General features: G+C 43.6%; 1 protein-coding gene across 2 annotated transcripts in view; it reads right to left on the reverse strand.

Moving 5' to 3' along the window:
• Window positions 1-27358, reverse strand: part of LOC137375605 (glutamate receptor ionotropic, delta-2-like) — a 629010-nt gene that overhangs the window by 526229 nt on the left and 75423 nt on the right. The gene's annotated exons all lie outside the window — the stretch shown is intronic.

Below are 27358 nucleotides of genomic sequence, written 5' to 3' on the forward strand. Positions count from 1 at the left end.
AGAGCTGTGGATAAAATCAGAGATAAAAACACTTCCTAACAGTGTTGAACCTACAGAATTACCACACATTACCACAAGTCGACAGAACTCAAGATGATTGCATTTTCAAAGTGATATACAAATATTTTCTGTGAAATTGTGTAATTACATTAAATTATAGCCAGAAGTACCACTGTCAGCTGTGGCTCACTAGGTAGCAGACTCACCTCGAGCAGAAAAAAAATCAAAGTTTACGTGTGGAAGAAATGGATACGAAAATACACAAGACAGTTTTTTTTTTAAAAAAAGGGCTGAAATTTTGCCCCTACCCCCAAAAGTCAAGAACGGAGGCAGATGGGGCCAGAAAACATAACGTGTTGATTGCAGGCGCAATTCCGGGCGCCAATGATAACCAGGGCAGGGGGAGGGCGGGACAGGAATCCTGCTCTCCCTCCTGAGGCCAATTAAATTAGTTAGAAAACTCATTAAGAACTTGTTGAAAGGTGAAGGGTGGAATATTGAATAGGGTGCATGGGTTTTAGAAGTTGTCAGTTTCTGATCAGCTGAAGGCAGGCAGATACAGATTGGGGAGGCAATCAAGGCTGCCGCAGGGCACCATCCTGACCCCATAAGCGGTTCAGTAGGGAAAAGAGGCTTCGGAATTGGTAAGGAGATGCCTTAACACTGCGCAGGTGATGGGGGAGTGGACACTCAGCACTCGGGCATTGAACAGGGTTGTCATCCCCTAGCATAGTGAGGGCAGAAGAACAGGAGCATGGCTGCCAAGGAAAATTGGACAGTCACCTGTCCAAAAGGGAGGCACAACTGTAAGATTTTGACCTAATGACGATGAAGGGCAACACCCTCCGCAGGAAGGACAGAACCCCAAGCATCAGGAGGGCATGGGAGAGGTAAGAGCAGCAGGCAGGACAGAGGCCAAACCCTCAACACAAGATCTACCACCAAAGACGGAGCTAAATGGAAATGACCAAGAACCAGTGCCGCAGGAGACTGCCACTCCCAAGGCTGATGGTCACAGATATCTGTACCTTCGTCGCTAAAGACCTCGCACCTTGCCACAGGGTCACCATGCCCTACCAGTGGCCAAAGTCACTGTGACCTTGAACTTCTTCACTTCTAGTTATTCCAAGGATCAACTGTGGACTTTAGTGGCATCTCAAAAATGGCTACATACATCTCGCTGGTCACGGATGCCCTCTTTGCCAAGCTGTACAGCATATTCATTTCACGACAGACTCGGCCTCGCAGGAAAAAAGGGTACTGGGCTTCACCACCCTCGCTGGATTCCCCTAGATGCAGGGCAACACCAATTGCACCCATGTGGCCATTCGGATGCACCAGGAGGAACGGCTTCCAATGCCTCAATGTCCATCTGGTCTGCAACCACAACAGGAGCGTCTTCCATGTGCGCTTGCTTTCTCTGGCAGCTGCCATGACTCCTTCATCCTCCGCCAGTCCAGGCTGCCTCAGATCTTTACTTAAACCCCCAAAGTGCATGGATGTATCCAAGAGGACAAGGGATATCCTTTGAAGACATGGCTACTGACCCCTCTAAGGGAGCCCCAGAGGCAATACAACCAATGCCACCTGCTCAATAGGACAAACATTGAGCAGGTCATTGGGTTTCTGAAGTTGCAATTCTGGGGCTTGGATTGGTTGATGGTATCCTCAAATAGCCTTCTGCAAGTGTCTTGGTCATGTGGTCAGCTGAGCTCTCCATTAGATGGCCCTCCAGAGTGGTGTGGACCTTGAGGTCGATGAGGACCTGGACAGAGACAGCTCATTAAGGGAGGACCAGAAGCAGGAGGGTAAAGAGGAGGAAGAGTAGGTGGAGGGAAATGACACATGCCTCTACTGCATGATGAGGTGGCCTCCTCCTGCCGCCCTCTGGGAAGAGGGCCTCCCTCCTCTCCCGCATGGCCTCCAACATTAGATCCAGATTGACATTGAAATAACAAGGGAAGTCCTGCCCCTGGTGCCAGGGCTCTGGTTCCCCTGTGACATCTCACTTTCCTCCGGTGTAATAGAGAAAATATTTCTCCTTTAAAACAAGCAGCAGACTCAATGATGGCTGCCATGGAGAGGCTAAATCAGTCCCACACTTCATCTGACCAGCCTTCTTTCCCACCCTCACTGGCTCTAAGAGGTCAGGAAACCAGACTCCATACCAATTCAGAGCTTCCCCATGTGAAAATCTGAACTTTAATCAGTTTCTCACCAGAGGCTGGTTCCTGACCTGAAAACAAACTTGGCTCCAGTTTTCTACCTCCATGATGAAAATTCAACCCATGGTATCCAGCAGTAGTCCCCATCATAAAAATTTAAATGTTGTTAACCTGAATGCAAAGAAAGCAGACTAATAAAAACAAAATCACTCTCCAAGACACTTGACGCTATCATGCTGAATTGTGAATCTACTTTATCATAAGTTAAAGGATTTTTAGTTGTGCAGTAACTCCTAATTTTGCTTAATGTTAAAAGAAAATTTGTAATTGGTACTCTATTCTCAAATTATTGTACTCGCTGAGCAAAGGAAATTACATAATATTTCTCATCATGATTTCAATATTTTTATTAAAAAGACTGCCACATCTGATTACAATTACCACCATTTAACCTAGGGAATTATAAATAAAGCTAGTTTTTTTAAAATAATTCTGCAGACTTGGAGGAGGAAAAGTAAATGAAGTTTTAACCTACAACACAGGAAGGCTATCAACTGACTATGTATTCTACTAGAATTTCAAACACGTCAGTTCTTTGCTTATAGATTTAGTTTTGGGATAATGCATCTAGTGAAAATGTCAATAATCATCTTGATTTATCTAGGCAGAATTGCCATGTTAGGGTTGAAATGTGGTGAGTAAGCACTGCGGTATTTTGGGTGATGGCACATTCCAAAATAGTTTTATATAGACTAAATCATCTCTCTCTCATATTCCCAAATGATCTTATGTTGAAAGGCATGAATAGATAGACACTATGACATGGAACATATGGGAGAACAACAGTTGCTTTATTTGGAAAAGAGGTTTAAAAGATATTGGGCAGAATTGGCCAGAACAAGGGGACCATTTTCGGATTAAGAAAGGAATCCACTAACTTGTACGCCTTGGTGTTGCTCGGTGATGAAACATAGGTATAATAGGCTTAATTAGGTAGAATTTAGATATAATTAATACATTATACCTTTTCAAACTAGAGTTTGAATAAATGGTCAGTATTCAAGACTCACTGAACTCCCTTAAAAGCAGAGTTAAAAATCTATAAACATCCCTATTATAATAGAATGTGAATCAGAAACACCTTTTAAGTTAAAAAAAAAATCCATTCCAAGGTCTCTGCTACAATGGAATTAGAAGATGAAACACACTGGGATATTTTATATGAGGTCAGTACTGACAACTACAAACTTAATTAGTTGATAGTGTTAGTGATATAGACAGACTGATTCAACAGGATGGTACAAGGTACCATAAAAAGGCAATTACAGATAATAAATTACAAAGTGGAACGGTACTTACAGAAACAGATGCCAAGCAAACCCAATGACAAACATTTTGACCAGATAAAAGCTCGCAACTTCAAGAGAAGGGAATTTCTAGCAAAATACATTAAGTAGAAATGGTAGCTAATGATATTACCATATATGGATATCAAAAGCAGAAAAAACACACACAAAGGTTCTTAAAGATGAGATGATAGATTAGAATCAGCATAAACAAGAGTTTTGAATCAAAAAACAGAAGTATTGAATTCCTCATCAATGCTTCTCAACCTATGATACTCGAGAAATTTAAGGTAAAAGTTTATTTTAAACTCTGCTTAATATTCTAAGATATTTTGCTGTAACATTGTCAAGCTTGAACTTTTGGATTCTATTTTAGAAATATGATTATGTTTTATATCTCTTAGTAATCTTTGGGATCTTTTTCTCCCTGCTGCTCTGACATGCGTTCAAGACTTCAGAAGAAGGAATTTTCCTCCACACAAGATCAGATGGCAAGTTGTTCAACCTTGCCCATCTCAGAACAAAGACCAAAGTATGGAAGGTCCTCATCAGGGAACTCCCCTTTGCTGACAATGCTGCATTAACATCCCACACTGAAGAGTGTCTGCAGAGACTCATCGACAGGATTGGGGCTGCCTGCAATGAATTTGGCCTAATCATCAGCCTCAAGAAAACGAACATCATGGGACAGGACGTCAGAAATGCTCCATCCATCAATATCGGCGACCACACTCTGGAAGTGGTTCAAGAGTTCACCTTCCTAGGCTGAACTATCACCAGTAACATGGCTCTCGATGCAGAAATCAACAAGCGCATGGGAAAGGCGTCCACTACTATGTCCAGACTGGCCAAGAGAGTGTGGGAAAATGGCGCACTGAGACAGAACACAAAAGTCCGAGGGTATCAAGCCTGTGTCCTCAGTACCTTGCTCTACGGCAGTGAGGCCTGGACAATGTACGTCAGCCAAGAGCGACATCTCAGTTCATTCTATCTTTGCTGCCTCCGGAGAATCCTTGGCATCAGGTGGCAGGACCGTATCTCAAACACAGAAGTCCTTGAGGCGGCCAACATCTCCAGCATATGCTCCCTAATGAGCCAGCAACGCTCGAGATGGCTTGGCCACGTGAGCCACATGGAAGGTGGTAGGATCCCCAAGGACGCATTGTACTGCGAGCTCGTCACTGGTATCAGACCCACCGGCCGTCCATGTCTCCGCTTTAAAGACGTCTGCAAACGTGACATGAAGTCCTGTGACATTGACCACAAGTCGTGGGAGTCAGTTGCCAGTGATCACCAGAGCTGGTGGACAGCCATAAAGGCGGGGCTAAAGAGTGGCGTGTCGAAGAGACTTAGCTGTTGGCAGGAAAAAAGGCGGAAGCGCAAGGAAAGAGCCAACTGTGTAATAGCCCCGACAACCAATTTTATAGGAGGAGGAGGAGTAGTAGTCGTAGGAGGAAGAAGAATCTTTGATACTGTAGTATACTTAGCCATTTAAAGTGTATTGCACGTTCAATTCTTTGATAAATAAATAAAAGTTAATAAATCATCTCATGTAGTATCCTATATACAACTACAAAAACCTCCTTTCTGTGTCTTCTTAAGTGGGGAGATACTTATAAGAGAGTTTCCCAGACCCTTATAACATCTTGGATATCTACGACTTAGCTATAATCATTTTTAAAAATAGGCTATCCGAAAGATAGTAATATTCTCTGTTGGTTTTCTTTCTTTGAGGGAAGATAGTTCAGTTCTTCAGACCCAAACAAGTGTCTATAGGAATCTATCTGGTCTGAACTTAATTAAAGGAGACTTATAGGGATGTATGCTTGATTTGGTTTAGTCCCTAAGGGGATAAAGTCATAAATCACTTCAGCTCCTTCCCAGAACAAACTAAGTATGATCCCACCTCAGGTTCCCCAACCAAAGAGCGAGGGCAGGTTAACACACCTAAAGCAGCAATGAAGGATCTCTATTTAAAAGGGACCCCAGCAGGACTCTCAATGGCAGCAGTGTTTGCAGGAAAAAAAAAAATCTAGTGAGGGAAGAGCTGCAGCACGGATGGAAAACATGGAAAGGCTGCCTCTCAGTTCACTGACTCATCCCTGATTGGTGATGATTCAAGCAGTAATGGCACGAAGAGAAGTCCTCTTCCCCAAGGACAGCAAGAGACGACCAGACAGCCTCGTCAAACAAGCATGGCTTCAGGTTGAGAGGCAATCAACAGCCAAAGCATGGTGCCAAGGACCCAGGTCCAATGTTTAATGACCTCATGAGATCAGCAAGGTAAGTGGTGCTGCAGCTCTCAGCTGGCGGCCATTAATGTCTAATTTTCCAAGCAATCTCCTGTATTGCATTCCTCAGACTGACAAACCTTGCTGTCACACACATTTCTCTCTCTCCAGCCTCCTCCTCAACTCAATAGACAACACTCACATTCACCCTCAGTGTATTGCTCTCTCAACCCCATTCTTCATAGTCACCCTCCTCAAATGTTCACCTTCCATCTCCAGCAATCAGTTCACTCCACACACCCCTACCTTTCTGCCTTTTCTCATTGAAGGTGAAGAGAGTCCCACGGCTCCAGGTAGAGGCAGAGAACTAGGGCTGAAGCTACAGCCATTGCCATCTCAACCACGATGGAGGAGGTAGCCCTCAAGATTAGCAGGGTGGCAGCTATACAGGGCATTACCAAAGGAGGGATGGGGGTGGCTCAGAGACCTGGTGACAGCATTACATATCACACTGCCACTTGGGACTCAACTGTCACTCATGTTGAACTAATGTCACCAATACATTAAGTGTCACGATCTGCACTATGCTAATTTGGAACCCAATTTCACCTAGGTTCAGCACTACCTCGTGTCTTTCATCTCCCACAGGTGCATTGACATTGCTGGTGAACATCAGGGAGGAGCCCAAGGGGTCCTCAGAAGAGGACCAGCACGCTGAGGATGCGCCATCACATGACTCCTACACACTCTCCAGTAGCGTAGATACACACACCTCAGTGGGTTCAGCTTCTCAGGTAGATCGTGTCTCTGGCGGAGGGCACAAGCTACTTCAAGTTCTGCTCTGTTGAACACAGATGCAGAACCTCAGGGGTCATGTACGAAACAGATACTTGTGAAACAACAATGGGAAATGTGTGTGCATCTGTCAGCATTTCCAGAGACAGAGAAAATGGAGGAGTCCCTCTCTAGCATGAGTGACATGATGTCTCAGGCATTTGCGCTGATGACCACCTCCATTGAAAGAGTGGCCAACCTCACAGAGAATCAGACACGGCAGGCTACCTAGTGCATGTTGGCCCACACCAATGGCCTGTATACCATGGTTGGCAGTTTACACAACATCGATCAAAGCATTGCCTTGGTGGCTGAATGCCACACTGACCTGCACCAGGTGCTCTACTGTTCTTGGTTAACAAGGAAGTACGAACATAGGAACATACAAATTAGGAGCAAAGGAGGCTATTCGGCCCCTTGAGCCTGCTCTGCCATTCAATTGGATCATGACTCATCGGTTTGCATTTCGAATTCCACCCTTCCATCAACCCCCAATAATCCTCGATTCCCTTACCTAACAAAAATATATCTACCTCCACCTTAAAAATATTCAATGACCCCACCTCCAACACCTTCTGAGGCAGAGAGTTCCAAAGTCTCACAACCCTCAGAGAAAAAAATTTCTCCTCATCTCTGTCCTAAAAGGACAACCCCTAATTTTGAATCAGTGCCCCCTAGTTCTGGGCTCACGCACATGAGGAAACATCCTTTCCACATCCACCTTGTCAAGACTGTCCAGGATCTTATATACTTCAATCAAGGCTCCCCTCACTCTTCTAAATTCCAGTGCAAACAAATCCAGTCTGTCCAGCCTTTCCTCATAAGACAACCTGCTCATTCCAGGTATCAATCTCGTAAAACTCCTCTGAACCACCTCCAACGCATTTACATCCTTCCTTAAATAAGGAGACCAAAACTGCACACAGTATTTGAGATATGGTCTTACCAATGCCCTGTATAACTGAAGCATAACATCCTTACTTTTATTTTCAATTTCTCTCCTAATAAAGAATAGCATTCTATTAGCCTTCTTTATTACTTGTTGTAACTGCATACCAACTTTTTGTGACTCATGCTTGGAATTCTGCAGTCATTCTCCATTTAAGTAATACTTTGCTTTTTTAATCTTCCTGCCAAAGTGTATAACTTTACATTTTGCCACATTATACTCCATCTGCCAGATTTTTTGCCCACTCACTCAACATATCTACATCGGTGTGCAACCTCCTTATGTCCTCTTCACAACATACTTTCCTACCTATCTTTGTCTCATCTGCAAATTTAGCTACCATGCCATCGCTCCACTCATCTAAGTCATGATATAAATTGTAAAAAGTTGAGGCCCCGGCACAAACCCCTGCGGGGCTCCACTCATCACATCCTGTCAATCAGAAAAGGACCCATTTATGCATAATCTCTTTTCTGCCAGCCAGCCAATCTTCTATCCATGCTAATAGGTTACCCCCTGCACCATGAGCTCCTACTTTGCACAATAACCTTTTATATGGCACCTTGTCAAATACCTTCTGGAAATCCGAGTACAATGGGCTCCCCTTTATCTACAGCACATGTCACTCCTTCAAAGAACTCCAATGAGCTGGTTAAACACGATTTCCCTTTTACAAAACCATGCTGAATATTCCCGATTACCTTGGGTTTTTCTAAGTGCCCAGCTGCAACCTCGGTAACGATCGATTCTAACACCTTCCCCATGACAGACATCAAGCTAACTGGCCTATAATTATTGGTTTTCTGCCTCTCTCTCCCCCCCACCACCCCATTTGTGCATGTGGGTTCTAAGAGGGAAGATGGAGAAAGGACTAATGGCAATAGGGGTTCTTCTCAAGATGCCCCTGCTTCTCAGCCCTGTCCATCCACCTCTGTTAGAGCTGCTCTCATTGCATCCTGCCCCGATGACAGAGTCTGCCCCTGCACAGGTGCAGTTGGGGCAGTCTTTGGCAGGGCCCTCACCGGCTCCTAAACCTAAAGGACATTCGTCACGGGCATCTCGAGTCAGAGCAGGGGTAAGAGCAATCACTGGTTCTGCTGAAGCCACAGGTATAGCACCATGTAAGAGTAATAAAAAGGATATGAGGAAAAGGTCTTGGTTGCACAAAGAGAATCATTTGGGTGATTGTAATGTTTGTGTTCCATTGGTGCCCTTTACTTGAATGAAAGAATGAGTTTTTGTGAACATGTAATGGCTTCTACTTTGCTGGATCCTCATGGACGCCGGTCTGTTTCATTCCAATGAATGGAATGATCAGCGTTGCTGAGGTGTTAAGGCTGTGGATGTGATGGGTGGCTGGATGTGCATAGGGAGGAGATTTGGTGATGTCTGTTTTTGTGGGGGTGGGGTTGGGGTGGTAATTGGTGTTGGGGATTGCACAGGGCGCCTGAGAGGAAGCCTTCAATGCTGCAAGCACACTGCTCAAGTGAAGTATGCCTAGATGAGGCCATCTCAAGCTCATCTGGCAGGCAGGTCTGTATCTGCAGGCACCAACAGCACTTCAGGATGCTCTTCCTCCTCCTTCTTAGAGGATGCCAAGCACTTTCCACCTTTCTCTAGCGTCAACTCCAGTCCCGTCAGCAATGCCATACTGTGCAGGGCACGGCAGACCACTACAATCCAGGACACTAATTTTGAACATTATTCAGCAGTGCCCCCAAATTGGTCAAGGCAGTACCCCATGCCTTGCTCTACTGTCACCCTGATGGTCAGATGGCTCCTATTATACCTCTCCTGTGCCTCTGTGATAGGGTTCCTCAACAGGGTCATCAGTCAGGTCTTGAGTGGGTAGCCCTTGTCCCACAGGAGCCACTGCTGAGGCTGTCTGGTGGAGAGAAGAGTTGCGGAACCTAAAACTTACAAAAGGAAGTATGAGTCATGGCAACATCCTGGATAATTGGCGTGCTCTTGCATAATCCTCTTTCAGTGGTCACATTAAGGGAGCGGAAGCCCTTCCATTAGCAAATATGCCTGGTGGTGCTCATGGCACCTTCATTGCCACAAAACCTGTGGAATTCCCATGAGGAAAGTGAAGCCGACAGCCCTCTAGGTTTGACAGGCCTCATTCATTGCAAAGTAAACTTAGCTGGAAGCCTTCACAAAATAGGCATTGATGGCCTATTTGCGGCTGCAAATATTGATAGATTCTACTGATGTCACCCAGACATGAAAAAAATTGGAGAGTTGTGGTCACCTTGCCATGGGAAATGGATGTCCACCTGCTCTTTTTGGTTGCAGGTCTCCTTCCAAGAGGTTGCAGAAGTCTGCAATCACCTTTTTTTCCCCTTTCATGGTTTGGAGCATTGCTAGCAAGGCCAACATTTGTTTCACATCTCTAAATGGCTTTGAGAAGGTGGTGGTGAACCGTAGTGTAGGTACGTTCATTGTACTGTTTGGTAAGGAGTCCCAGGATTTTGACCCAGTGACAGAGAAGGTAGGGTAATATAGTTCCAAGTCAGGATGGTGCTCTCATGCATCTGCTGCCCTTGTCCTTCTGGGTGATAGAGGTCATGGGTTTGGAAGGTGTTGTCGAAGGAAGCTTGGCGAGTTGCTGCAGTCCATCTTTTAGAAGGTACACACTGCTGCCACTGTGCACCAATGGTGGAGGAAATGAATGTTTAAGGTGGTGGATGGGGTGCCTGGCAAGTGGACTGATTGGTCTTGGATGGTATAGAGCTTCTTGAGTGTTGTGGGAGCTGCAGTCATCCAGGCAAGTGGAGAGTATTCCATCATACTCCTGTCTTGTGGACAGATGGTGGACAGACTTTGGAGTCAGAAGGTGAGTTACTCGCTGCAAAATTCTCAGCCTCTGTTCTGCTCTTGTAGCCACAGTATATATATATCTGGTCCATGTTTCGGGTCAATGGTAACGACATTGAACATCAAGGGGAGATGGTTAGATTCTCTCTCATTGGAAATGGTAATTGCCTGGCACTTCTGTGGCGTGAAGGTTACTTGCCCAAGCCTGAATGTCGTCCAGGTCTTGTTGCATGCAGGCACAAACTGCTTCTGTATCTCACGAGTCATAAATGGTACCAAATACTCTACAATCCCCACTTCTAACCTTTTGATGTAGGGAAAGTAATTGATGAAGCAGCTGAAGATAGTTGGGCCGAGGACAATACCCTGAGGAACTCCTGCACCGATATCCTGGGGCTGAGATGATTGGCCGCCAATAACGACAATTATCTTCCTTTGCGCTAGGTATGGCTCCAACCAATGGAGAGTTCTCCCCAATTCCCACTGATTTCAATTTTGCCATGGCTCCTTGATACTATACTCGGTCAAATGCTGCCTTGATGTCAAGTGCTGTAACTTTCACCTCATCTCTGGAATTCAGCTCTTTTGTCCTTGTTTGGACCAAGGCTGTAATGAAGTGTGAAGTTGAGTGTCCCTGGCAGAACCCAAACTGGGCATCAGTGAGCAGGTTATTGCCGTTTAAGTGCTGCTGGATAGCACTGACAATGACACCTTCCATCACTTTACCGATGATTGAGAGTAAACTGATGGGACGGATTGGATTTGCCCTGCTTTTTGTGGACAGGAAATACCTGGGCAATTTTCCACATTGTTGGGACAAAATCAATAGTCACTTGGACAAATGCAGGTTAATTACAGAAATCCAGCATGGATTTCTTCAGGGAAAATCATGTTTAACTAACTTGCTGGAGTTTTTGGAGGAGGTAACAGAAAAGGTTGATGAGGGCAATGCTGTTGATGTGCTGCATATGGATTTTCAAAAGACATTTAATACAGTGCCACACAACAGACTTGTGAGCAAACTTGTAGTTCATGGAATAAGAGAGACATTAGCGGCATGGATACGAAATTGGCTGAGTGACAGGAAACAAAGAGTAGCGGTTAATGGAGGTTTTTTGGGCTGGAGGAAGATTTGTAGTGGAGTTCCCCCGTGGATCAGTGTCGGGACCCTTGCTTTTCCTTATATATATTCATGACCTAGACCTTGGTGTACAAGGCACACTTTCAATGTTTGCAGATGATACAAAACTTGGAGGCATTGTGAACTGTGAGGAAGATAGTGTAGAACTTCAAAGACATAGACCAGTTGGTGCAATGGACAGACAGGTGGCAGATGAAGTTCAACGCAGAGAAATGAGAAGAGATTCATTTTGGTAGGAAGAACATGGAGAGACAATGTAGAAAAAAAGGGTACAATTCTAAAGGTGCAGGAGCAGAGGGACCTAGGTGTTTATGTGCATAAGTCATTGAAGGTGGCAAGACAGGTGAAGAGAGCAGTTAATAAAGCATTACAGGATCCTGGGCTTTATTAATAGCAGTATAGCATACAAGAGCAAGGAAGTTATGTTGAATTTGTTTCAGACACTAGTTCAGATCTCGGTGATTGTTATGTGGACCTCACATCTAACATACTTAATTCTTCCAGCAGAAAATGTTCTTAGGAGTACCTCACAACATTGTGACATTTGTGATTTAAAGTGAGTCAGCATAGTATTGCAATATGATATTCAAAATGATTTCTTGCAGTACTGATGCCGATGGCAGATTCTATGCAGGTGATGATCATGCAAAGGCTTTTCTCTGTTAGTTGGCATGATCATTGATGACTGAAGAGGCCAACTCTTGACCTGCAGATTCTTGAGCAGTTGGGGCACAAGAGCTCCTGGTTTGGAGGGGCTCTGGTATAAGCAGACTCCTTCCATTTTCTGTGCCTTTCTTCAGCAGCCTCACGTCTGTTTGTTTCAAACTTGTAGGTTGCTTTCCTGATTGTTGCGTGCTAGCTGTCTCTGTTGGCAGCCTCATGCTCCCACACCCATTAGTCAACGTCAGCCAAAAGAGCTGTCTTTTCAGCTGGTCGATCTTGCTTGCTGGAGCATGGTTCACCATAAGGCACTGCTTTCAGCATTCTGGAATTCCACATGCATGACATGTCCTGCCAAGCATAACTGGCATTGTAAGAGAACGCATTCAATGCTGGGCAGATAGGCTCTGTTGAGGACTTCATTGTTTGTGATGTTTGCTATCTGATGTTCATGATGGACTAAAGACAACATTTATGGAAGCATTTTGTACAGGACCCATGATTCTGACCCATACAAGAGGGTTATGATGACAATCGTTCTTTATGCTTGAATCTTGGTAGAAATGCAGTGAATGGTTTCACCAGACTTGCTTCAAGAGGCAGCAAAAGAAGCTGTTGGCGTTGGACAGTCAACTTTTTAAAAAATTCATTCCTGGGATATGGGAGTCGCTGGCTAGGCTAGCATTTATTGCCCATCCCTAATTGCCCTCGAGAAGGTGGTGGTGAGTTGCCTTCTTGAACCACTGCAGTCCAGGTGAGGTAGGTGCACCCACAGTGCTGTTAGGAAGGGAGTTCCAGGATTTTGACCCAGCGACAGTGAAGGAACGGCAATAGAGTTCCAAGTCAGGATGGTGTGTGACTTGGAGGGGAACTTGCAGGTGGTGGTGTTCCCATGCATTTGCTACCTTTGTCCTTCTAGTTGGTAGAGGTCGCGAGTTTGGAAGGTGCTATCTAAGGTACCTTGATGCGTTGCTGCAGTGCATCTTGTAGATGGTATACACTACTGCCATTTTGCATCAGTGGTGGAGGGAGTGAATGTTTGTGGATGGGGTGCCAATCAAGCGGGCTGCTTTGTCCTGGATGGTGTGGAGCTTCTTGAGTGTTGTTGGAGCTGCACCCATCCAGTCAAGTGGAGAGTATTCCATCACACTCCTGAATTGTGCCTTGTAGATGGTGGACAGGCTTTGGGGAAATAGGTGGTGAGTTACTCGCTGCAGGATTCCTAGCCTCTGACCTGTTCTTGTAGCCACGGTATTTATATGGCTACTCCAGTTCAGTTTTTGGTCAAAAATAACCCCTAGGATGTTGATAGTGGGGGATTCAGTGATGGTAATGCTGTTGAATGTCAAGGGGAGATGGTTAGATTCTCTCTTGTTGGAGATGGTCATTGCCTGGCACTTAAGTGGCAAGTAACATTCGCGCCACACATCAGCCCAAGCCTGGATATTGTCCAGGCCTTGCTGCATTTCTACATGGACTGCTTCAGTATCTGAGGAGTTACAAATGGTGCTGAACATTGTGCAGTCATCAGCAAACATCCCCATTTCTGACCTTATGATTGAAGTAAGGTCATTGATGAAGCAGCTGAAGATGGTTGTGCCTTGGACACTACCCTGAGGAACTCCTGCAGTGATGTCCTGGAGCTCAGATAATTGACCTACAACAACCACAGCCATCTTCCTTTGCGTTAGTTATGACTCCAACCAGCGAAGAGTTTTCCACGATTCCCATTGACTTCAATTTTGCTCGGGCTCCTCGATGCCATACTCGGTCAAATGCTGCCTTGATATCAAGGGCAGTCACTCTCACCTCACCTCTGGAGTTCAGCTCTTTTGTCCATGTTTGAACCAAGGCTGTAATGAGGTCAGGAGCTGAGTGGCCCTGGCAGAACCCAAACTGAGCGTCACTCAGCAGGTTAATGCTAAGCAAGTGCTGCTTGATGGCACTGTTGATGACACATTCCATCACTTTACTGATGATTGAAAGTAGACTGATGGGGTGGTAATTGGCCAGGTTGGACTTGTTCTGCTTTTTGTGTACAGGACATACCTGGGCAGTTTTCCACATTGCAGGGTAGATGCCAGTGTTGTAGCTATACTGGAACAGCTTGGCTAGAGGCGCGGCATGTTCTGGAGCACAGGTCTTCAGTACTATTGCCGGAATATTGTCAGGGCCCATAGGGCAGTATCCAGTGCCTTCAAACATTCCTTGATATCACGCGGAGTGAATCGAATTGGCTGAAGTCTGGCATCTGTGATGCTGGGGACATCAGGAGGAGGCCAAGATGGATCATCAACTCGGCACTTCTGGCTGAAGATTGTTGCAAATGCTTCAGCCTTATCTTTCGCACTGATGTGCTGGGCTCCCCCATCATTGAGGATGGGGATATTTGTGGAGCCACCTCCTCCAGTTAGTTGTTTAATTGTCCACCACCATTCATGGCTGGATATGGCAGGACTGCAAAGCTTAGATCTGATCCGTTGGTTATGGGATCGCTTAGCTCTGTCTATTGCATGCTACTTACGCAGTTTGGCATGCAAGTAGTCCTCTGTTGTGGCTTCACCAGGTTGACACCTCATTTTGAGGTATGGCTGGTACTGCACCTGGCATGCCCTCCAGCACTCTTCATTGAACCAGGATTGGTCTCCTGGTTTGATGGTAATGGTACAGTGGGGGATATGCCAGGCTATGAGGATATAGATTGTGGTTGAGTACAATTCTGCTGCTGCTGATGGCCCACAGCGCCTCATGGATGCCCAGTTTTGCATTGCTAGATCTGTTCGAAATCTATCCCATTTAGCACGGTGATAGTGCCACACAACACGATGGACGGTATCCTCAATGTGAAGATGGGACTTCGTCTCCACAGGGACTGTGAGATGGTCACTCCTACCAATACTGTCACGTACAAATGCATCTGTGGCAGGAAGATTGGCGAGTTCGAGGTCAAGTATGTTTTTCCCTCTTGTTGGTTCCCTCACTACCTACTGCAGATCCAGTCTAGCAGCTATGTCCTTTAGGACTCTGCCAGCTTGGTCAGTAGTGGTGCTACTGAGTCACTCTTGGTGATGGAGATTGTAGTTCCTCACCCAGAGTACATTCTGTGCCCTTGCCACCCTCAGTGCTTCCTCCAAGTGGTGTTCAACCAATGGAGGAGTACCGACTCATAAGCTGAGGGCCGTAGGTGGTAATCAGCAGGGAGGTTTCCTTGCCCATGTTTGACCTGATGCCATGAGACTTCATGGGATCCGGAGTCAATGTAGAGGACTCCCAGGGCAACTCCCTCCCGACTGTATACCACTGTGCGCCCACCTCTGCTGAGTCTGTCCTACCGGTGGGCCAGGACATACCAAGGGATGGTGATGGCAATGTCTGCGACATTGTCTGCAAGGTATGATTCCGTGAGTATGACTAGGTCAGGCTGTGGGACAGCTCTTCCAACTTTGGCACAAACCTCCAGATGTTAGTAAGGAGGACTTTGCAGGGTCGGCTGGGTTTGCTGTTGTCGTTTCTGGTGCCGAGGTCGATGCCGGATGGTCTGTCCGGTTTCATTCTTTTTTATTGACTTTGTAGCGGTTAGATACAACTGAGTGGCTTGCTAGGCCATTTCAGAGGGCATGCAAGAGTCAACCACATTGCTGTGGGTCTGGAGTCACATGCAGGTCAGATCAGGTAAGGACAGCAGATTTCCTTCCCTAAAGGACATTAGTGAACTGTCTATTTTCTTGTTGACAGTGGCGCCATTTCAGATAATATATCTGGATAGGTAAACTGTTCTACTGCATTGGAGTTGCTGCTTGCAATGCTGATCTGAATATTTGTTTTGTTCTTCATAGTGGGAAATGGTGATATTATACCAGATGAACAGAGATGAGCGAAGGGAAGAAATTAAGATTAATTAACTGTAGAGAATAAAGTAATGGGATTGAAGCTGGACAGAATTTAGGCCCAGATACTTGCCATCCAAATGAAATAGGCAAGAAAATGTTGTTAGTTGTAATCCTCCAAAGCTCACTGAATATGGGGGAAAATAGCATAGGATTGGAAAATAACCAATATTATACCTTAATACACCCAAAAAAGGACAGATAAACCAAATAACTATAGGATTATTTACTATCAATTGTGTTCTTTCTCTTTTAAAGATGTGGGCAATGCTGCCAAGATCACATTTGCTACCCATTCCTCAGGTGCTGGTGGTAGGCTGCCTTCTACAGCAATTGTTTGTTAATTTGACTGTCTTTCAAAAAGTCATGCAGTTAATGTGAATGAGAGTCATGGAAGCTGGAGCAGGTAGCGGTGGTATCTTCCGTTCCTTGAAGAACATTAGAGGTTATCATCAGGAATAGACTCAGTGAGCAGTTGGAAAACATACAAACTAATTATAGAACGTCAGCATGTTATTGCGAATGGTAGTCCATGTACTCCATGCCTAACTAACAAGAGTCCTTTGACAGGACCACAAAGATAGATGGAAGATCAATAGATGATATATACATCGATTTTTAGAAAGCATTACGTTTCAGTACAAAAGATTGCTAGCTAAAATCTTTTGAGGCTCAAAGAACTTTAGACAGATTTGTGGGCACAGAGAAACTGGCTGGGAGGTAAGAAAGAAACAGCTGGGGTAAAGGAGCATTTCATTCTTAAATTTATGAGCAGTGCTAGGTGCTGTCTCCCAGGGATTGGTGTTAGGGCCCGAACTTTTCAGTATCAATATATCATTAAAACGTTTGCACTGACATTGACTTCCTATCCACAAACCCTATTGCATGTTCTCATTATTTTTAATAGCACTTTCTCTCAGCATTTCCCATGCAGCCTTGGTTAATCAGCTGCCACAATGTAGTTGCAGGCTATGGCTTCTGGTTTTGCTCGAAAGCACATTTCTGACTTTCTCCCAACACCTTATATACAACTCTAAGACTTATATTCATTATCGAATTGTGGACAACACAAGCAAACCACTAATAGAAATAACAAAACTGGGATTTGAGGAATGGTGGGGAATATATCCATTTTTTCAGATGACAATAAGCTAGGAGGTAATGCAAATTATGCAGAAGAGTAGATATTGCAAAAGGGAAGAGATAAAATAAGTGAGCAGAATAATGTTAGACTGAGGTATTGCATTTTGGAGATATGAATAGAAGATAATAGTGCTGAATTGCTAAGGGGGATGGGTAAAGAACAGGATTTAGAGTTCCAGGTGCATTAGTCATTAAAGGTTGGCTTACAGGGGCAAAATAATTATGGGATGCCAGGATTCATCACATGAGATTTAGAATAGAACAAGGACTTACAGATGCAACTGCACAGACGACTGGGCAGACCTCATTTCAAATAACAGGCTACATTTTGCAATCAGCAGTGAAGCAACAGTGCTCACTGTTGACCTCAAAGAAAGCTGCCCACAAAGATCTAGCAATTTCTGTGGCATGGATTTCCCCTTTCCCAGCAGCAGTTTAAAATCTGACACCAAGTCAAGAACATTTCCGGGCATCCAGCAGCACTGATGTCAGCATGCAGGATACACAGCCAATCACACTGGAGTATTCTCAGACAGTAACCCAGGGACGTTACAAGAATTACAAGGCGGCACAGTGGCGCACTGGTTAGCACCGCAGCCTCACAGCTCCAGCGACCTGGGTTCAATTCCGGGTAGTGCCTGTGTGGAGTTTGCAAGTTCACCCTGTGTCTGCGGTTTCCTCCGGGTGCTCCGGTTTCCTCCCACATGCCAAAGACTTGCAGGTTGATAGGTAAATTGGCCATTATAAATTGCCCCTAGTATAGGTAGGTGGTAGCGAAATATAGGGACAGGTGGGGATGTGGTAGGAATATGGAATTAGTGTAGGATTAGTATAAATGGGTGGTTGATGGTCGGCACAGACTTGGTGGGCCGAAGGGCCTGTTTCAGTGCTGTATCTCTAAACTAAAAAAAAATAAACTAAATTAATTATCTGCACTTGCAATTTAAATTTTCAGACAGAAAAATAAATGATTAGATTAAGATAGAGGCCAAGGTATGAAACAAACCTGAAAAATACTAAAAATGTAGAATTCATCATAATGGAGAAATTTGACATTCCACAAACATAAAATTAGCTTTTCAGGACCAGTGAGGGTATTTAGCAGTAATTATTAACTTGATACACCATTTTAAGAAAGCCTGTTACACATCATTCAACAAGGTGTAACTTTTTCAAGATGTTTTACAGCGACACTAACAGAGTAAAAGTAGAAGCCTTCGTCAATTCACTGATTGCTTATGGATCCAATTTTGAGGACTGCAACAGCCCACCCTCTAGAGGAACGTTGAATCACTGACAGTAACTTCTGGATTTCTGTGTTATTCCGCCTATGTGCAGACTCGCAAAGTTCCCATGAGTTCGTTGGGCTAGTGACAGTGAACACTTACAGTTTTACTGTCATTACTGCTGCAAAATCTGGGCCATTATGTAGTTTTGGGCACTCCACTTTACGCAGAATCTACTAGTATTGGAGAAAGCCTACTGACAATTCACCAGAAAGTTAATTAAAATGAAAGAATGATGATTTATGATGATATATCGAATACAATTGGGTTATACTACTAGAAATAAGGATGAACTGATTGAGATGTTTAAGTTAATAAAAAAAAAAGAGGAGAGAGAGAATCTGGAATAAGGGGATCAAATCCTCAAATTCAAATTAAACTTTTATACAGAAAATGTAAGACAAGTATCTTCACATTTGGAAATGCACTTCTTCAGAAGGTCATGGATTCAAAAGGGTTTAAGTGTTTAAAAGGGAGACAGATTTTTATTTTATGTCTTGTCCTGAAGTAGGTAGCACTAGTATCTACAATTTCTTAGAAGAACTTCTAAATAGTCTAACAAAAAGAATTTTCAGAATACAGCAAAGCAAAATGTGCAAAATCTGTTGAAAAAAATCAGTAGTATTGATTTTCCCTCCATTAAATCTTGAACTGAACATTGTTCAGCAACCACACAAAATAAGAGAAAAAGATTGTATTTGTGAGTGATGGAGCAAAGAAATTCTGAACAGTAACCTTTTAAAATTATGTCACTTCTGAAAATTACATAAAACACCAAAGCAGCACAAAATGATTAAGAAAATATTCAACTTATTTCCTTCATTTGAGAATTTTAATTATGGGGTCAATTTCCATCTCAAAACCTGCAGAATGTGGGCAAGGAAAGAGAAATGGCTGCCTGGAGAAGCTGGTAGGGGACCCATCATAGTTTCCATTCATCTGTCAACGCAAACCACTTCCCATAGGCCATTAGATGATGTGAAATCAGGCATTGCTGCAGATTCTAAAGACCTGCAGCAGCTCAAAGGGGAGTTTCCCCACCCTGCTCTCACCTACCCCACCCACCCCCCCCCCCCCCCCCCACCGCCGTGGCCAAAAAAGGGAAGCAGAATCAAAAATAGCTGCAGAAAATTGCCTGAGTCAGAAGGACTTCTCACAGGGCCCTGAGATTTTCAGATACAGCCATGGAGCTGCTAGTCAAATAAGTGAATAGAAAGGAAGTCCTCTTCCCCACGGATCCGATTATCGTGGAGTTCCACCCAACAGGAGTCAAAAACCAAGTATGTAACGGTTAGTCATCACCACAGTCAGTTTTTAAATGTTCTTTCATAGAAAATCAGTGGGTGGGAATGATGTGAGGACAAGGGAGGCACGGTAGAAAAAGGGTTTATGGACAATTGACAATATAAAATTATGGCAGCTTCCAGAAAAAGAGTGCAGACCCAAGTGATTAGCTGCTGGTAATCACACATCAGTTGCACATTGAGAGAATAGAACCCCTTGCGATTCACGAAGACAGCTACATTGTGGAGAAGGATCCCACAGGGTAACATGGTGCAGTCATTGGACTCCAATACTCGGAAGACTTCTGCAATCTGTGCAAATCACACAGCCTTATCCTGTTTCTTCCAGATATTCATGGGGAAAGTGATAAATATGTTTCCTCCAGCAAACGTAGCAGCAGTCACTGCTGTAATGCAAGCATGAACTCAAGAGTGATTGTTGTTACTTATAGCCTGTCTGGAAGGAGCTAGAGGACTGCAGTGAAGTTGACTGAAACAGGCAGTTTTGCTTTGGCAGTTGGTTGCCAAAGTTGGTTTTGCTACAGGACACAACACAACTCTGTCACAGCCCAAGATGTAAGGGCTCCTTATGCACTTCTGCTCAAAAGAACCGCAGATATGTTGTTCTGGGACTTTAAACTCTTTTGGAAGTGTGAGGATCCTTTCGAGCATGTCTCCTTCTATTTGCTCCTGCTTCACTTGCAGCTCTGTTTGCTCCTCCACTTCTCAGAATGGAACTCCTAGCAGGAAACCCATAAGCAGCTGCAATGTCAAAAGCCCCTCAACAGTTCAACACCTAGGATAGCAGGTACAAATAGATTCAAATCCAACAATCTCACATTCATTTACGGATCACTTTTATCATAAGATTTCCCTAGTTCATTTCACTGAGGGATAATCAGATTAAAAGGATGAAGAACCAAAAATGGGGATATTAGGCGAGGTGACCAAAATATCTTACTTAAAGAAGTATTGATTTTTAAAGGAGGGTCTTAAAAGAAGAGAAAGGTGACTGGGTTTAGGGAGGGAATTCCAGAGCACACAACCAAAGCAGAAGGCACAAATACCAATGCTGCTGAGAAAGGGGAAGATGCACAAAAGGCTGGTTTTGGGGGTGTGGGGGTGGGGGGGGAGAGAGGGAAGAGCTGCATGGCTGCAAGAGGTGGGGGAGCAGGTGATGAAGGGGCAATTATAAACAAAAACTGTCACTTATATAGCACCTTTAATGTGTAAAATCTCTCAAGATTCTTCACAGGAGTACTAACAAACAAACTTGGACATAGAGCCACATAAGGAGATTAGGACAGGTGACCAAAAGCTTGGTCAAAGACCATGGAGCATCTTAAAAGGAGAGAGCAACCGAAAGAGACTTAGGGAGAGAATTCCAGAAGTGAGTCAAGGCAGCTGAAGATATGGTGGAATGATTAAAATTGGAAATGCATAAGAGACCAGAATTCAAGCAGCACAGAGATCTCAGAGGATTATTGGGTTGGAGAAGGTTAGAGAGATAGGAAGGAGCAAGACCATGGAGGGATTTGAAAGTAAGGATAAGAATTTTTAAAATCGATGCCAGACTGGGAGCTAATGTAGGTTATTGAGCACAAGGGGTGATGGGGAGCGAGACTTGAGCAAATTAATGATATGGGGAGCATAATTCTGGATGAGCTAAAGTTCATGTAGGGTGGAAGTTGGAAGACCATGGAGTACAGCATTGGGACAGTTAATAATTAGGTCTAGAGATTAGAAAAGCATGGATGGAGTTTCAACAGCAAATGAACCGAGGCAGACGAGCAGTCAGGGGTTGCTACATGTAAATGGGGTCTTAGTGATGGAGTGGATGTGGGTGGTGTTGTATGATTAGTTAGTCTGGCTCACAGGGATTTCGGAGTCTTCAGTACGGTTGAACCATAACAGTGTATTACATTTCGGGAACTATATACACTTTACTTAAAACATGTCTAACTTCTCTAATGGTCATGATGCTTCTTGTTCTCCTTGTCGCTTTCAGATGTGATCTCTTACGTCAGAGTGGGAGGTGTTACTCACACTGTCCCAGACATTAAACCTTTCAAACCCTTACACTACACCTCCCCTCAAGTCTTTGTCTATGTTTATTTACATACTACCCCATCTTCCCCCAAGTCTGACATCACAGATTCAATCCATCAGGAGGTTTCACAACACTCCGTTAATCATGTTCTTGTCAGACTCAAAGGATCACAAGCCTCTGAACTCTTGTGTCTGGACTTGGATGGCCTTCATTGAGGTTTGTAGTACCCGGTGCTTTCTGAATTTCAGGATCAACATCTGGTTCATCCAAATATATGACTGATTGACATCTTTCATGAATAGAAATAAGATTTTGCCTGTTTCTTCTTATAGTACCTTCTCAAGTAAGTACTAAATAAGATCTCTATTGATTCTCATCTGTCTGGACGATTACTGTTTCTCTGCCTTGGTCTCGTACCCAATCCTTTTCTCCTTCCATCAACTTGGGTAGGTTCCTGGTATAATATCTCCTGTTACAGTAATAAGCTTGTTACTTTCAAGAAGACTTTTCTCTGACTTAACTCTGATTATCTTGGACTTCTAGCCTTGGAAGTAATTTTTTGGGTAAGATACGAAGTTGTGTTCTGAGCACCCTTCCCATCAACAGTTCTGAAGCTGCTAATCCACATTGCAATGGAGTAGATTGTAGTTCAGGAGAGCTGCTTGAAAAATCTTCATTCTTCTTGAACAGTGCTTTGATAGTTCTGACGTCTCTTTCAGTTTCACCATTAGATTGAAGATATCCGGAGGAACTTGCAAGACATACAAATCCACAGTTTTCCACGAAGTGTGTGAAGTAGTCGTTTGCAAATTGAAGACCATTATCTGACACCATCTAGTCAAGAATGCCACGTGTTGCAAAGATCTCCTGTAAAACTCGAATGACTGTCTCAGCTGTCATTGCGTACAAACGTTTGACTTTGATCGACCTTGCAAAATAATCGTCAGGTAGGGTTTCCCATTAAACATGAATAGATCCATCCCCAACATTGACACAGTCTGCTTGGAAATTGGGTCAAGATAAGTGTTCTCTCTAGTCTGGTCTGTGCACTGTGCATATCTGGCAATTAGAAATCATTTCTTCCATATTTCTCGATATTCTCAGCCACCACATTTCATGATACCTACGTGGCACTTAACCTATCTATATCCCTTTGTAGCCCCCTTATGTCCTCTTTACAAGTCACTTTCCTGCCTATCTTTGTGTCATCAGCAAACTTAACAACCATACCTTCGGTCCCTTCATCCAAGTAATTTATATAAATTGTAAAAAGTTGAGGCCCCAGCACAGATCCCTGTGGCAGACCACTCGTTACATCTTGCCAACCAGAAAATGACCCATTTATGCCTACTCTGTTTCCTATTAACTAGCCAATCTTCTATCCATACCAATATGTTACCCCCTACACCATGAGCTTTAATTTTCTGCAACAACATTTGATGTGGCACCTTATCAAATGCCTTCTTGAAATCTAAGTATAACACATCCACCGGTTCCACTTTATCCACAGCACATGTAACTCCCTCAAAGAACTCCAATAAATTGGATAAACAGGATTTCCCTTTCACAAAACCATGTTGATTCTGCCTTATTACCTTGAATTTTTCTAAATGCCCTGCTATAACGTCATTAATAATAGCTTGTAACAGTTTCCCTAAGACAGATGTTAAGCTAACTGGCCTGTAGTTTCCTGCTTTGTCTCCCTTTTTGAATAAAGGAGTTACATTTGCTGTTTTCCAATCTAACAGAACCGTCCCTGAATCTAGGGAATTTTGGAACACTAAAACTAACCCATCAACTATACCACTAGCCACTTCTTTTAACACCGTAGAATGAAGTCCATCAGGATCCGGGGATATGGCAGCCCACAGCTCCAACAATTTGTTCAGTCCCACTTCCCTGATGATTATAATTTTTCAGTTCCTCCCTTCCTTCCATTTCTCGACTTACAGTTAATACTAGGATGTTACCTGTATCCTCAATGAGGACCGATGCAAAATATCTGTTCAATTCATCTGCCATCTCCTTGTTATCCATTAATTCCCAGACTCACTTTCGATAGGACCAATGCTCACTTTGTTAACTTTTCTTCTTTAAATATATGTAGAAACTCTTACTATCTGTCTTTATATTTCTAGCTAGCTTTCTCTCGTACTCTAATTTTACCTTCCTTACCAATCTTTTAGTCATTCTTTGCTGTTTTTTGTATTCTGTCTAAACTTCTGACCTGCCTCCAATCTTTGCGCAATTATAGGCTTTTTCTTTAAGTTTGATACTATCTTTAACCGTTTTAGTTAATCACAGATGGTGGGTCCTATCCATGGAACTTTTCTTTCTCGCTGAAATGGATTTATTGTGTATTCTGTAATATCCCCTTAAATGCCTGCCACTGCATCTCTATTGACCTATCCCTTAACCTGATTTGCCAGTTCATTTTAAGCTAGCTCTGCTTTCATCGCCTCATAATTGCCCTTATTTAAGTTTAAAATACTAGTCTTGGACCCACTCTTCTCTCCCTCAAAACTGAATGTGAAATTCAATCATTATCTTTGCTGCTACTTAGGAACACCTTAATGATGAGGTAATTAATTAATCCGATCTCATTGCACAATACCAGGTCTAGTATAGCCTGTTCTCTGGTTGGCTCCAGAACGTATTGTTCCAAGAAATTATCCCGAAAACGTTCTTATGTACTCATCTAGGCTACCTCTGCCCATCTGATTTTTCCAGTCTATATGTAGGTCAAAATTCCCCATAATTATTGCTGTACCTTTCTGACAAGCTGCCATTATTTTTTCCTTTATACCCTGTCCTATAGTGTGGTTAATGTTAGGTAGCCTGTACACCACTCCCACAAATGACTTCTTGCCTTTATAATTTCTCATCTCTACCCAAACTGCTTCTACATCCTGGTCTCCTGAACTTAGATCATACCTCTCTATTATGCTAATACCATCATGAATTAACAGAGCTACCCCAGCTACTAGCCTGTAAAGGTCATTCATAAAAGCTTTTCTCAATTCACCTGATATCAGGACCCTTCTGTTGAATTTGGCCCTTTCTAGAAACTTGTTGTTCCTCATGTTTAAGTACTTATCAAAGGCTTTGAAGACTTCAAATTTATCTGATGTCTCATTAATGCCTTGTCTTGCAATAACATCGCCTGCTATTGTGACTATGGAATACAGTAAAGCGTTGACTTGTTTTGCTTCAGACTTGCTATCTAATTGAGAAGAAGTTCTCTACCTCAAAAATCTTTTTCTCCACAGTGACCAGTTTTGCATTTGATTTGATCCTTTCATGTGTTCAAACATCTCTGGTAGCATAAATTTAAGATCCATGACTTTTCTAAACTTTTTAAAGTTGCTTTCTTTTTATTTTAAAATTTTCTTTCCCATACTGGAAGTTTTCCCACATTTTTTGGAAGTTTTTCTGTGATTTTCAACGGTTGCCTTGTTATTGGCGCCAAGCTCGGCTCTGCCCTTGTTAAGGATTTGATTTTCCCAGTACTGCCTGCCCAGTGTGCTGGTAGAACAATTTTGTACTCTTTAAGGGTTGCTCAACAGATCCTTGACTGTTGCTTGGTTCTCCAACTTGAAACTTGTGATTGCTGGAACTTTTTTTTTGGTACAAGACCACCACACCTCTGTGGTGCAGCCTGAATGCCTCTGCAAGCAGATTCCTCGACTCTCCTCTTCATCCACGGAACAGCTCTGGAGCTCTTCACAGCCTCTTTGAGTTCTGCAATTTTGGCACTGCTTCAGGTCTGCAGTTTTTCAAAATTTTGTGTGTGTTGTTGGGCAAGAACTGTGTTCACTGTTGCCACCATATTGTATGTTTGTTTAGTCTGGTTCACAGGGATTTGAGTCTTCAGTAAGGTTGAACCATAACTGTTTATTACATTTCAGGAACTACTTCCACTTTACTTAAACATGCCAAACTCCTCTGGTGGTCACGATGCAGTGGCTGCTTCTTCTCCTCAAGACTGTCACGTGTTATCTTACAACATCACAGTGGGAGGTGTTGCTCACACTGTCCCAGTCATAATCCTTTCAAACCCTTATACTGCAGGTGGAAATTCATCTCAGGGTCAAATTTGACAAGATTATGAACAGTCTTGTTCAGCCTCAAGACGATTGCCAGGGATAAAGGTGGATTCAGTGGCGAGAGAGCAGACTTTGTGGTTGGGACCAAACATAATGGGTTTGGTCTTCCCAATATTTAATTGAAAGAAACTTACTGGATCATGGATAGGCAGTTTGACAAATCTATGGAGGGGTTGAGAGGTGATGATGAGATAGAGCTGGGTTTTGAGAGCACACATAAAAAATATTTTCTGATGATGTCACCAAGGGGCAGCCTGATGAAAAACAGGCGATACCAAATTAGATCCTTGTGGGACTGCTGAGGTAATGGTGAGGGAGCTAATGAAAAGCAATTGCAGGTGATTGTCTGGGTACAACTGGCTAGTCAAGAATGGAAGCAAGCTAAGGCTGTCCCGCCCAGTTGGATGACAGAGGAGATGTGTTGCAGGCAACTGTGCCAAAGGCTGCAGACAGGTCAATGAGAGTGTTCATCACCATCGCAGTTACATAGGTTATAATTCATGAATTTGATCAAAACTGTTTCAACGGTATGCAGGGCTAGAAATCTGATTGGAGGAATTCAAACATGGAATTGTGGGAAATGAGAGCAGAACTCAATAGTGCTTTATGATCCAGCTGGATCTGATGATGAATGGTTAAAGCAGTTGTCGCAATAAATGTTAAATTCTGCATCAATTGACCCTTCCAGCATTGCAACAGTGACTACATTTCAAAAGTACTTCTTCGGCTGTACGGCACTTTGGGAGGTCCTGAACTTGTGAAAGGCACAATATAAATTCAAGTCAGCGGAGATGATGACCGTATGAGGGGAAACAACCAGGGTGAGACAGAGTAATGGTTTTAATAATGGGGACAAGGGCATCAATGGTGGAGGTGAGGGTGTGATTGTAGCTACCAATCTGCACAGTAATGTTGGGCTGAATTTTTCCAACAAATATCAAGTCCACCGCCAGGGTTGAAAGCAGGAGCCGACTCTGGACCAGGACTTTGAGTTGACATTTTATTGGCGATGCTGCCAGAGCAGCCAGGCAATTGAGAGTGATGGCCCACTCCCCCAGAGCTGCTAGCCCAGAGGGCACTGGAATGGTCAAGACTTGGGCTGATAAAGGCATGGATTAGGGTATCTATAGCAAATAGGGTGGGTGATATTGAGATGTAAGGAGGCAATTTTTAGTTGAAGAGTACATGGGGCTGTAAGTTTAGCTCAGTGTTGAATAGGACGACACTGAAGTTGCAAGGAGTTTGGTTCAGCCTGTCAGAAGGTCAAACAAAACAAGTGACTGCACAAAAATGCCTCCAAAAGATCTATATAGCTTTATCTGAGAAATTGGAGGATATGGTTGCTTCAGGCTTTGTACCACCCATGGTTGACAGACAGGAGCAGAAGTGGTGAATGCCAAGTGGCAACATTGGAAAATGGTATTTCTGTCACGAACACAGTTTGAATACATTAATTA

This window comes from Heterodontus francisci, chromosome 12, assembly GCF_036365525.1.
Source record: "Heterodontus francisci isolate sHetFra1 chromosome 12, sHetFra1.hap1, whole genome shotgun sequence".
In the NCBI taxonomy this organism is placed as follows: Eukaryota; Metazoa; Chordata; class Chondrichthyes; order Heterodontiformes; family Heterodontidae; genus Heterodontus; species Heterodontus francisci.